Source organism: Andrena cerasifolii, unplaced genomic scaffold (assembly GCF_050908995.1).
Source record: "Andrena cerasifolii isolate SP2316 unplaced genomic scaffold, iyAndCera1_principal scaffold1883, whole genome shotgun sequence".
Lineage (NCBI taxonomy): Eukaryota > Metazoa > Arthropoda > Insecta > Hymenoptera > Andrenidae > Andrena > Andrena cerasifolii.
The window spans coordinates 9862-20118 of NW_027486775.1; the positions used below are offsets into that span (position 1 = coordinate 9862).

The window sequence follows — 10257 nt, forward strand, 5'->3', positions numbered from 1 at the left end:
GATTGAATCGTCAGTCTCCCTCTTGATCATGGTCCGGAGCATCCTCTCCAACATGTCAGGCGGCTCCATGTGGATTTCAGCGTCCATTTTCCCATTTAAGTACGCCGTCTCGACGTCCAGCTGCGACACCCTGAGGTTGAACTTGGCGGCCAAAGCCATTAGCAGACGAAAAGAATCAAGCCGGGCAACCGGCGCAAACGTTTCGAGGAAATCGACGCCGTAACGCTGAGTGTAACCTTTCGCGACAACTCGCGCCTTTCTTCTATCCAAATCTCCGCTAGCGGTGTATTTATTTCTCAATACCGTGCGGCACTTGATGATCTTACCGTCCTTGGGTCTCGGTACAATGTCGAAAGTGTCGTTGATGATGAGACTCTTGATTTCTGCGTAGATCGCGTCGTGCCATTCAGCCTTCTCGGGCCCCGTAATGGCCTGGTGATACGGGATCTCGATGGCGGACATCGCCAACTCAGCGTCCTCCCACGTCGAAGAGTCCTCATCGCTGGAGTCATCCAGGTCCTCTGGCTCGTGTGCCGCAATGTCGGCAATGGGCACCATGTTGTGCTCCTTCTTCGGTCGGCCTGGTCGGCCGGTCATGACCTTGCGCGGCCTCCCAGGGCCCCGTCGCATCGGATGGTCGACAGCCTCCGGTTCTGTGGGCGGCGCAGGTTGCGGCGCACCATCGCCGCGCATCTCGACGTTGATCGGTGGAACCTCACCGTGCACAATCGGGGGGTTGAGCTGTCCCTCAGTTTCTTGCCGGTCCGCAGGTTTTGGCTTGTTACTGGGACCGATCTCCGTTTCGCGCACCTCGGAGTCGTCCGAACTATCTGAAACAGATGGTGGTTCGCCACACTCTCTGAGAGCTGACTCCCGAGTTCCCCCTTTTAAAAGGAATTCGGTGGAGAATTTGACGTCCCGCGTCACTAGGACCCTCCGCTGCGACGGTGCCCAAACTCGATACGCTTTTGAAGTATCGGAGTATCCGACGAGAGCTCCCGTGATCCCCTTTGGCAAGAGTTTATTCTTGCCGGGAGTCTTGTCTAGGACAAACGTCTTGACACCAAACGTCTGCAAGTGGTTTAAATCCGGACGTCTCCCGTTCCACATCTCGTAGGGGGTCCTGGTTCCCAGTATTTTCGTCACACAGCGATTCCTCACATGGTTTGCTGACGCGACTGCTTCGGCCCAAAATGACTTGGGTAGTCCCGATTCATCGAGCATGCAGCGGGCAGTCTCGACCAGCGTTCTGTTCTTGCGCTCCGCGACGCCGTTCTGCTGCGGCGTGTACGGCGCGGTTAGTCTGCGCTGAATTCCAGCATTCTTCAGGATATTGTCCATCTCCGAATTGCAGAACTCTCCTCCATTGTCCGACTGGAGAGCCTTTATCTTCGTACCGGTTTGTGTTTCTACGTTGTTCTTGTACTCCAAGAACTTTGAGGTTACCTCCGATTTTTGTTTGAGAAAGTAAACCGCCGTCCAACGACTGTGGTCGTCAGTAAACGTCAAAAAGTATCGAGCTCCCCCTGACGAAATCGTTGGCATGGGTCCACACACGTCCGCATGGACTATTTCGAGCAGGACTGATGAGGCTTTTTCGCGCTTGGAGAAAGGAACGCGAGAAATCTTACCGAGCGCGCAGACATCACAGAAGGGCAGGACGTCGTCAGTCCTGAAGTTCAATCCGGTCGCGGATGCCTTTCGTCGCATCAGTGACATGTCGCTCCAGTTCAGGTGGCCGAGCCGCTGGTGCCATTCCCTGGAGCTTCCCTGCGCCTGGCTGGAAACCGCACACGTCTCCTCGCGTCCCTCGCGCAGGCAGAACAAATCGCCCTCGCGGTCAGCAATCAGTCGAAGGTCCCCGTTGGCATCATTTACGTAGGCACGCTTTTTAGTGAATAAAACTTCGTAGCCTTTGTCGACTATTTTCGCGACCGACATCAGATTAGTTCGGAGATCCGGAACATACAACGCGTTACACAGCGTGATCGGTCTGTCATGTTTACCGTTCGAAGCAATTATACGCACATCACCCTTGGCTGTCACTTTCGCGGTCGCGTCGTTAGCCAATCTTACACCCTTGTCGGTTGTGTGTGATTGCGTAAAAAGTCCCGGATCCTTGCACAAATGCGACGTGCATCCGCTGTCGATGCACCACTTTTGGTCGATCACGGAATTGCATGCGTGGTTCGCGGAGATTTTCGCGTTTTGTTCCGCACAAGAGAGTTCACCCGCAAAATAAGAGTCATTTGCAACGTTGGCACTTTGTGTGTCCTTCTTGGCACTTTGTGTGTCCTTCTTTGTACTGTGCGTGTCCCTTTTTCGTTTAAAACAGTCCGCAGCCTTGTGCCCCTTTTTCTTGCAGTAGTTGCACTTTATTCTTGATCCGCTCGAGGCAGCATTGTCGTCGTCTTGTCGGCTGACGCTGGTGGCGCCATCCGATTTAGCTTTGCCACGATTCCGCTTCACGAACATGGCGCTTGCACTTGTCTCAGCCGCCCTATGCACTTTGCCGTCATGCTCCTCGATGATTTTGATCATCAATGCCTCGATGTCCGGCAAAGTATCGCGAGATTTGATCGCGCAGCAGAAATTATCGAAGCTATTTGGCAGGCTGTGGAGTAACATCACAGAAAGCAAGTCGCCGTTGATTTCGATTTCCATGGCCCCCAGTTTGTCGACGACGTCCATGAATTTAGACAGATGATCTCTGACGTCGTCACCCTCGAGCATCTTTTTGGACAGCAATTGTTCCAGAAGTGTAGCTTTCCTCATAGGTCCTTGGGATGCGTAAACCGATTTCAGTTTGTCCCACACTTCTTTGGATGTTTCACAATTTCGAAGATGTCTGAGCTGCGAAGGGCTCATGGACAGGATTAGATCGGATTTCGCCTTGCGGTCCTCTGTCGTCCATTTTTCGAGCGCGGCCCTCGTTGCGGCAAGTTCGTTGTTGCTGCCGGTCACGACAGGTTTCGGAACGTCATCGGCGACGTATTGCCACGCATCGTTCTTGATTAAAATTGCCTCGACTTGGATTCGCCATGTGTCGTAGTTCTCCTTTGTCAGAAGCTCGATGCGCGTCGAATTGACGGTAGTAGTCGCCATTTGTAAATCGTTCGCACGTTTTAGCAATCGTCTTCACCAAAAAAAAAATTGGCGGTGTCGTCACGCGTCGAACACACGATACACGAAACCACGAAAACACGCTTTTCGCAATATTTATCGTTCACTGCGCTAGCAGGCGCTCGCCGATTTTCGCCGTACACACTGGTGTGTGCCCGACACTGAGCGGCACAACGGAACCGAAATCGACTGCGTCGCTCGCTCGCGATCGCGTGGCCACGTGCCTCGTCGGCGGTTAAACTCGCGGCGAATATTTACTTGACTTCCTCTCTCGCGATACCTGGGCCCATAACCTGTTAGAGTTAGGCAGGTCGGGTGAGGAGAGAAGTACGCGTGTTAGCTTTAAACGTATATAATGTTAGAAATTCCAATACAAGAGGTAAAACGATGGAGCGCACAGTACACGCGTGTCGCGACAGAATGGTTAGTTGATCGAACCAGAGGGCGCTGTCGGTCGACAGCAAGGCAGCGTTTCCACGACTGCAGGTGCGTCCGCAATGCATGTTGCTCTATCATGTACGCTGCCACGGGAACGCGGCCTGACATTGCGCACGCGGTTAGTGCGCTTAGTCGGTTCAATTCCTGCTACAAGAAAGAGCACTGGGGGGCTGCCAAACGTGTGCTCCGATACCTCCGGAGAACCTTGGACCATGAGCTGGTTTTCGGAAGGGACGATCAGCCGCTGCAGGGTTTCGTTGACGCTGACTGGGGGAATTGCCCTATCGACAGGCGCTCCTACACCGGGTCGGCGTTCATCCTCGGTGGCGCTGCCGTGGCGTGGAGGTCACGCAAGCAGCCAACGGTCGCCCTCTCGTCGACGGAGGCGGAATACATGGCGATCAGCGATGCCGCCAGGGACGCCATACACCTGATCGTTTTTCTCCGGGAGCTCGGATACCCAGACCTCGCCGAGGTGGTCCTCTACAACGACAACCGTGGCGCTGGGCTGCTTGCGAAAAATCCTGTTTTTCACTCAAAGACGAAGCATATCGATATTCGTCATCATTATATTCGTATTGCATTACAGAAATATCCCATCAGGCTCGAGTACATGCCTACGGAAAGGATGATCGCTGACGTTCTCACCAAAGGATTGCCGAGGACGAAACACGCCGAATGCACTTCGAAGCTCGGACTCCGTTCTCGGAATCTTCCCCCCGACGCATGTTGAGGGGGAGTGTTGGAGATAGAGCAACATGCATTGCGGACGCACCTGCAGTCGTGGAAACGCTGCCTTGCTGTCGACCGACAGCGCCCTCTGGTTCGATCAACTAACCATTCTGTCGCGACACGCGTGTACTGTGCGCTCCATCGTTTTACCTCTTGTATTGGAATTTCTAACATTATATACGTTTAAAGCTAACACGCGTACTTCTCTCCTCACCCGACCTGCCTAACTCTAACACAGCCTTTGGGCCTGCCATTTCTGGCGTAGACCTTTGGCAGGTAAGTATCCATTTCAACAGGCAGTGCCACCCGTGGCGTCAGTAAGACCGCCCCCGGTTTTTGCCATTTCAGAGGGGTTTCTTGCAGTGAAAATCAGTAAATTTGAAAGCGCAATATCTTAAAAACCAGTGGAAATAAAGTGTATACATTAAAGCTTATTGAATTTGTCTTGGAACGCACTATCAACTCAGGTGTTCAAAAAAAATAGTTCCATTTGAAAAACCGAACTTGACCATCGTATCTTTTAAAATAATAATCGGAAACAAAATTCGTTCGCGCTAATAAATGGGCCCCCTCGAACCATGCAATTCCCTATTTTTTTTATATTTTTATCGACAATACTTTAAGAGATATCGCGCTGTCCACTCCTTAGTGGGACACCCTGTATATTTTTTAAATTTTAAAATTTTTTTTTTAAATTTTTATTCGTTTATTTCGTTTTTGATTTTTAAATTTTAAAATTTTTTTTTTAATTTTTGTATATTTTTTTTATTTAATTTTTTATCTATTTATTTCTTTTTTTTACTTTAATTTTTTTTAAATTTTTAAATTTTTTTTAATTTCCTTAAAAATTTTTTAAAAAATTTTTTATAAATTTTTTTAAATTTTTTTTTTTAAATTGTGTTTTACTTTTTTAACAATTTTTTAAAAAAAAATTGTTTATGCTTTTAAAATTTTTTCTTAACTTTTTTTATTTTTTATTATTTTTTTTATTTTTTTTTTAATTTTTTTAAATTTTTTAAAATTTTTTTTAAACAATTTTTTAATTTTTTTTTATAATTTAAAAAAAAATTTTATTTTCGTATAAATTTTTTTTTATTTATTAAATTTTTTTTATTCTTTTTAAAAATTATTTATTAATTTTTTCTTTTTTTATATTTAATACTTTTTTTTTAATTTTTAAATGAATTTTTTGAAAAAATAATTTTTATTTTGTTTTCCTTTAATTCTATTATTATTATTTTTTTTAAATTTTGAAAGAATTTAAAACAAAAATTTTATTTAATTTTCCTTTAATTCATTTATTATTATTTTTTTAATTTTTCCTTAATTTACTTTTTTAATTTTTTTAAAATTTTTTTTTTATTTTTTTTAATTTATTGTTGTTTTAAATTTTTTTAAATTTTTTAAAATTTAAAAAAAAAATTTTTAATTTTTTTTAATTTTTTAAAATTTTTTAAAATTTTTCTTTAAATTTTTTTTATTTTTTTTTTAAATTTTCCTTTAAATTTTAACAAAATTTAAAAAAATTTCTTTATTTTTTATTTTTTCTTAATTTTTTAAAATTCTTTAAAAAAAAATTTCAATTTTTTTTATTTCTCTTTAATTTTCTTATAATTTTTTTTATTGTTAAAATTTTCTTTTTAATTTTTTTTTTAATTTTTATTTGCTTGTTTTTTGATTTTTTAATTTTTTTATTTTTCTTTTAAATTTTTGTATATTTTCTTTAATTAAAATTTTTTATATTTTAAAATTTTTTAAAATTTTAAAAAAAAATTAAAAATTTTTTTTTAAAAATTTGTTTTAATTTTTTAACAATTTTTTTTAAATTTCATTTATTTATTTTTTAAAATATTTTTTTCTATTTTTTAAAATTTTTTTAAAAATTTTTAAAAAATTTTTTTTCAATTTTTTTTAAAATTCTTTTTTAATTTTCTAATAATTTTTTTCTTTTTTATATTTTTTATTTTAATTTTTTTAAATTTATTAAAGAATTATTTAAATGAATAATTTGTATTTAATTTTCCTTTAATTCATTTATTATTATTATTTTTTTTAAATTTTTCTTTATTATAATTTTTAATTTTTTTTTTGAAATTTTGTTATTTTTTTTAAATATGTATATTTTTTTTAAATTTTTAAAAATTTTTTTATTTATTTCTGTTTTTAAATTATTATTGTTTAAAATTTTTTAAAATTTTTTTTTAATTCTTTTACAATTTTTTTAAAATTTTATTTATGTTTTTTAAATTTTCTTCTTATTTTTTTTTAATTTTTTAAAACTTTTTAATTTTTAAAATTTTTCTTAATTTTTTAATAATTTTTTAAAATATTTTTAATTTTTTTAAATTTTTTAAAATTTTCTTTAAAATTTTTTTCTATTAATTTCTTTTTAATTTTTAAAAAAAATTTTAACAAATTTTTTATAATTTTTTTTTCTTTTTAAATTTCTTTAAAATTATTATTTTTATTTATTTTAAAAATGTTTTCTTAATTTTTTTAATTTTTAAACATTTTTTTTTTAATTTTTAAATTTTTTTTTAAATTTTTTATTTTTTTATTTATTTTTAAAAAAAATTTCTATATTTTTTACTTTTTTCATTTTTAAAATTTTTTTTTATATTTTAAAATTTGTTTTAATTTTTTAACAATTTTTTAAAAAAAATTGTATTTATGTTTTCAAAATTTTTTCTTAATTTTTTAAAATTTTTAAAAAATTTTTTTTAATTTTTAAATTTTTAAAATTTTTTTTTTATTTTTTTATTTATTTTTAAATTTTTTTATATTTTAAAATTCTTTATTTTAATTTTTTATTTTTTTTTACCTTAAAAAAAATTATTTTTAAATTTTGTTTTAATTTTTAAACAATTTTTTTTAAAAAATTAAAATTTTTTTTTTAATTTTTTAAAGTTTTTAAATTTTTTAAAATTTTTCTTTGCTTAATTTTTTTAATTTTTAAATATTTTTTTTAATTTTTTTCAAATTAATATTTTTTTATTTCAAACAATATTTTTTAAATGTAAATTTTTTCAAAAATTTTTAATTTTCCTTTATTTTAATTCTTTAATTTTTCTTAAATTTTAAAAAAATTTTAATTTTCTTATTGTCACGTCCCGGGTGAGGTCTTTTGGGAACGATGACATTAGGAAAGGAGAAAGACAGTCGCGAATCTAAAATCCAGCACTCTGAGATTTCTGGGGAAGACCAGGCGCGAATATTAAATCCGTCACACTGAGGGTTTGGAAGGAACTTAGGCGCGAATATTGAATCCGTCACACTGAGGGTTTGGAAGGAACTTAGGCGCGAATATTGAATCCAGCACACTGAGGGTTTGGAAGGAGAGGAACGTCAGGCGCGAATCTTGAATCCAGCACACTGAGGGTTTGAAAGGAATTCAGGCGGGAATCTATAATCCAGCACACTGAGGGTTTTGAAGGAGAGGAACGTCAGGCGCGAATCTTGAATCCAGCACACTGACGATTTTGAAGGAATTCAGGCGCGAATCTATAATCCAGCACACTAGTCGACCAAGGAAGTTTAAAGGCTAGAGCGTATTTGGGGAACACCCGTTAACACTTTGTTTTGGTTTACGTAATATCAGATTTACCGTTGCATAGGCACAAAAAGTTTCCTCGTAATATTTCTTGAGAAATTCGTCTATACGTGCAGCTATGCAAGGGAATGTTAGTAAACACTGTCACTGTTCTCGAGTTCGCGATCCGCGATTAGCTGTTTCGCCGACTCGTTGGTTTGTATCTTAGTACGTTCGTAACTAATGGTTGAACACAAATAACTTGAAGCAAGATTTTAAACAAAGCGATTTATTAACTTCGTTTATCGGTTATTATAATCGTGCGAGGGGGCTTTTAGCATTGGCACAATATTTGTAATATGGTTATAACATTTAATATATATATATGGACATGAGATACAATATAAGTCGTTTAATAATGATCGTTAATAATAATAATATGATAAGATTGCGATAAGCAGTTATAAACGAAATAATTGAATAGTAAGATTGCGATAAGCAGTTATAAACAAAATAATAGAATAGTAAGATTGCGATAAGCAGTTATAAACAAAATAATAGAATAGTAAGATTGCGATAAGCAGTTATAAACGAAATAATTGAATAGTATGGTATGGTGGTGATATGCACAATAATATTAAGTAATATAAATGGCTTACGGTGATCGTCGAACACTGAGTTTAATATTAACACTTTAAAGATATACTTTTCAAGTAAGACTTCTACCGAAGAGTGATTTCTGTCGAAGAAAGAGGACTCGGCCTGTCAGGACCTCATATTTATGTACTTTCACAGGAGTATTGTGGGGTACGCGCGGTAAAGACCTTGACACATTTCGGTTTAAGACGCAGTAGGACTTCCGGGGTTTTTACAAACGGTACGTCTATTAATAGACGTATTTATGTCACGTACGCCAAATATACGTCGCAATTAGGTTTCTGGGGTTTTTATGACTGCGAAAAGAGATACTCAACTCATCGAATGGATTTCGGGTGTTTTACGGGAAAGGGGTTATTAGAGTGGCTTGGACTTCATGAGTCGTAAAGAGGGGGTTGAGACTTGGTCTCGATTTAAGAGGGATTTGTAATGAGGGACTTGTTTGAATTTGTTTTTGGAGGGAATGATTCGTGCCTTGTAAGACGAATAGGCGAAGAGGGTTTTGAAACGATCATCTCGTGATGGGGACCGCCTAAGGTACATCAGCGAGGTGGAGGTTTGTATTGATCATCCTGTGTTGTTGACCGCTAAGGTGCAACATCAAGGTGATCGGTGATTGAGGAGATGGGGTAGGAGTTGAGTTTGATAGACTTTAGTGGAGTGATTTTGAGGTTTACTAGTGGAATTGGGAATAGGAAACGCGCGAAAAATCGTGGGACGTTACAATTGCTTTAAATTTTTTTTAATTTTTTTACAATTTTTTTAAAATTTTATTTATGTTTTTAAAATTTTTTTCTTATTTTTTTTTTAATTTTTTAAAAATTTTTAAATTTTTAATAATTTTTTAATATATTTATTTATTTATATTATTTTTTCTTTTAATTTTTTAAAATTTTCTTTAAAATTTTTTTCTATTAATTTCTTTTTAATTTTTTAAAAATTTTTAACAAATTTTTTATAATTTTTTTTCTTTTTAAATTTTTTTAAAATTATTTAATTTTTTTTTAATTTTAAAAATTTTTTTTCTTAATTTTTTTAATTTTTTAAAAAAAAATTATTTTTAAATTTTTTTTCTATATTTTTTAATTTTTTTAATTTTTAAATTTTTAAATTTTTTTTTATTTTTTTATTTATTTTAAAATTTTTATATTTTAAAATTCTTTATTTTTATTTTTTATTTTTTTTTACATTAAAAAAAAATTAGTTTTAAATTTTGTTTTAATTTTTAAACAATTTTTTTTTAAATTTTTTAAAATTTTCTTTGCTTTATTTTTTTAATTTTTAAATATTTTTTTTAATTTTTTTAAAATTAATATTTTTTTATTTCAAAAAATGATTTTTAAATGTAAATTTTTTTTAAAATTTTTATTTATCCTTTATTTTAATTCTTTAATTTTTCTTAAATTTTGAAAAAAATTTAATTTTCTTATAATTTTTTTTTAAATTTTTTATATTTAAACTTTTTTTCTATATTTTTTAATTTTTTCATTTTTTTAAATTTTTTTAAAATTTTGTTAAAAAATTTTTTTAAAATTCTTTTTTAATTTTCTAGAATTTTTTTTATTTTTTTAAAAATTTTAAAATTTTCTTTAAAATTTTTTTTTATAATTTCTTTTTAATTTTTTTAAAAAAATTTAATAAATTTTTTATAATTTTTTTTCTTTTTAAATTTTTTTAAAATTATTATTTTTTTAAATTTTTTTAAAAAATTTTTCTTAATTTTTTTAATTTTTTAAAAAATTTTCTGATTTATGTTTTAACAATTTTTTTTTAAAACT

At 34.2% G+C, this 10257-nt stretch overlaps 1 pseudogene; it reads left to right on the forward strand.

The window, feature by feature from the left end:
- Positions 1-3637: 3637 nt before the first annotated feature.
- LOC143378263 (uncharacterized) lies at positions 3638-4294 on the forward strand (annotated as a pseudogene).
- The last annotated feature ends 5963 nt before the right edge of the window (positions 4295-10257 follow it).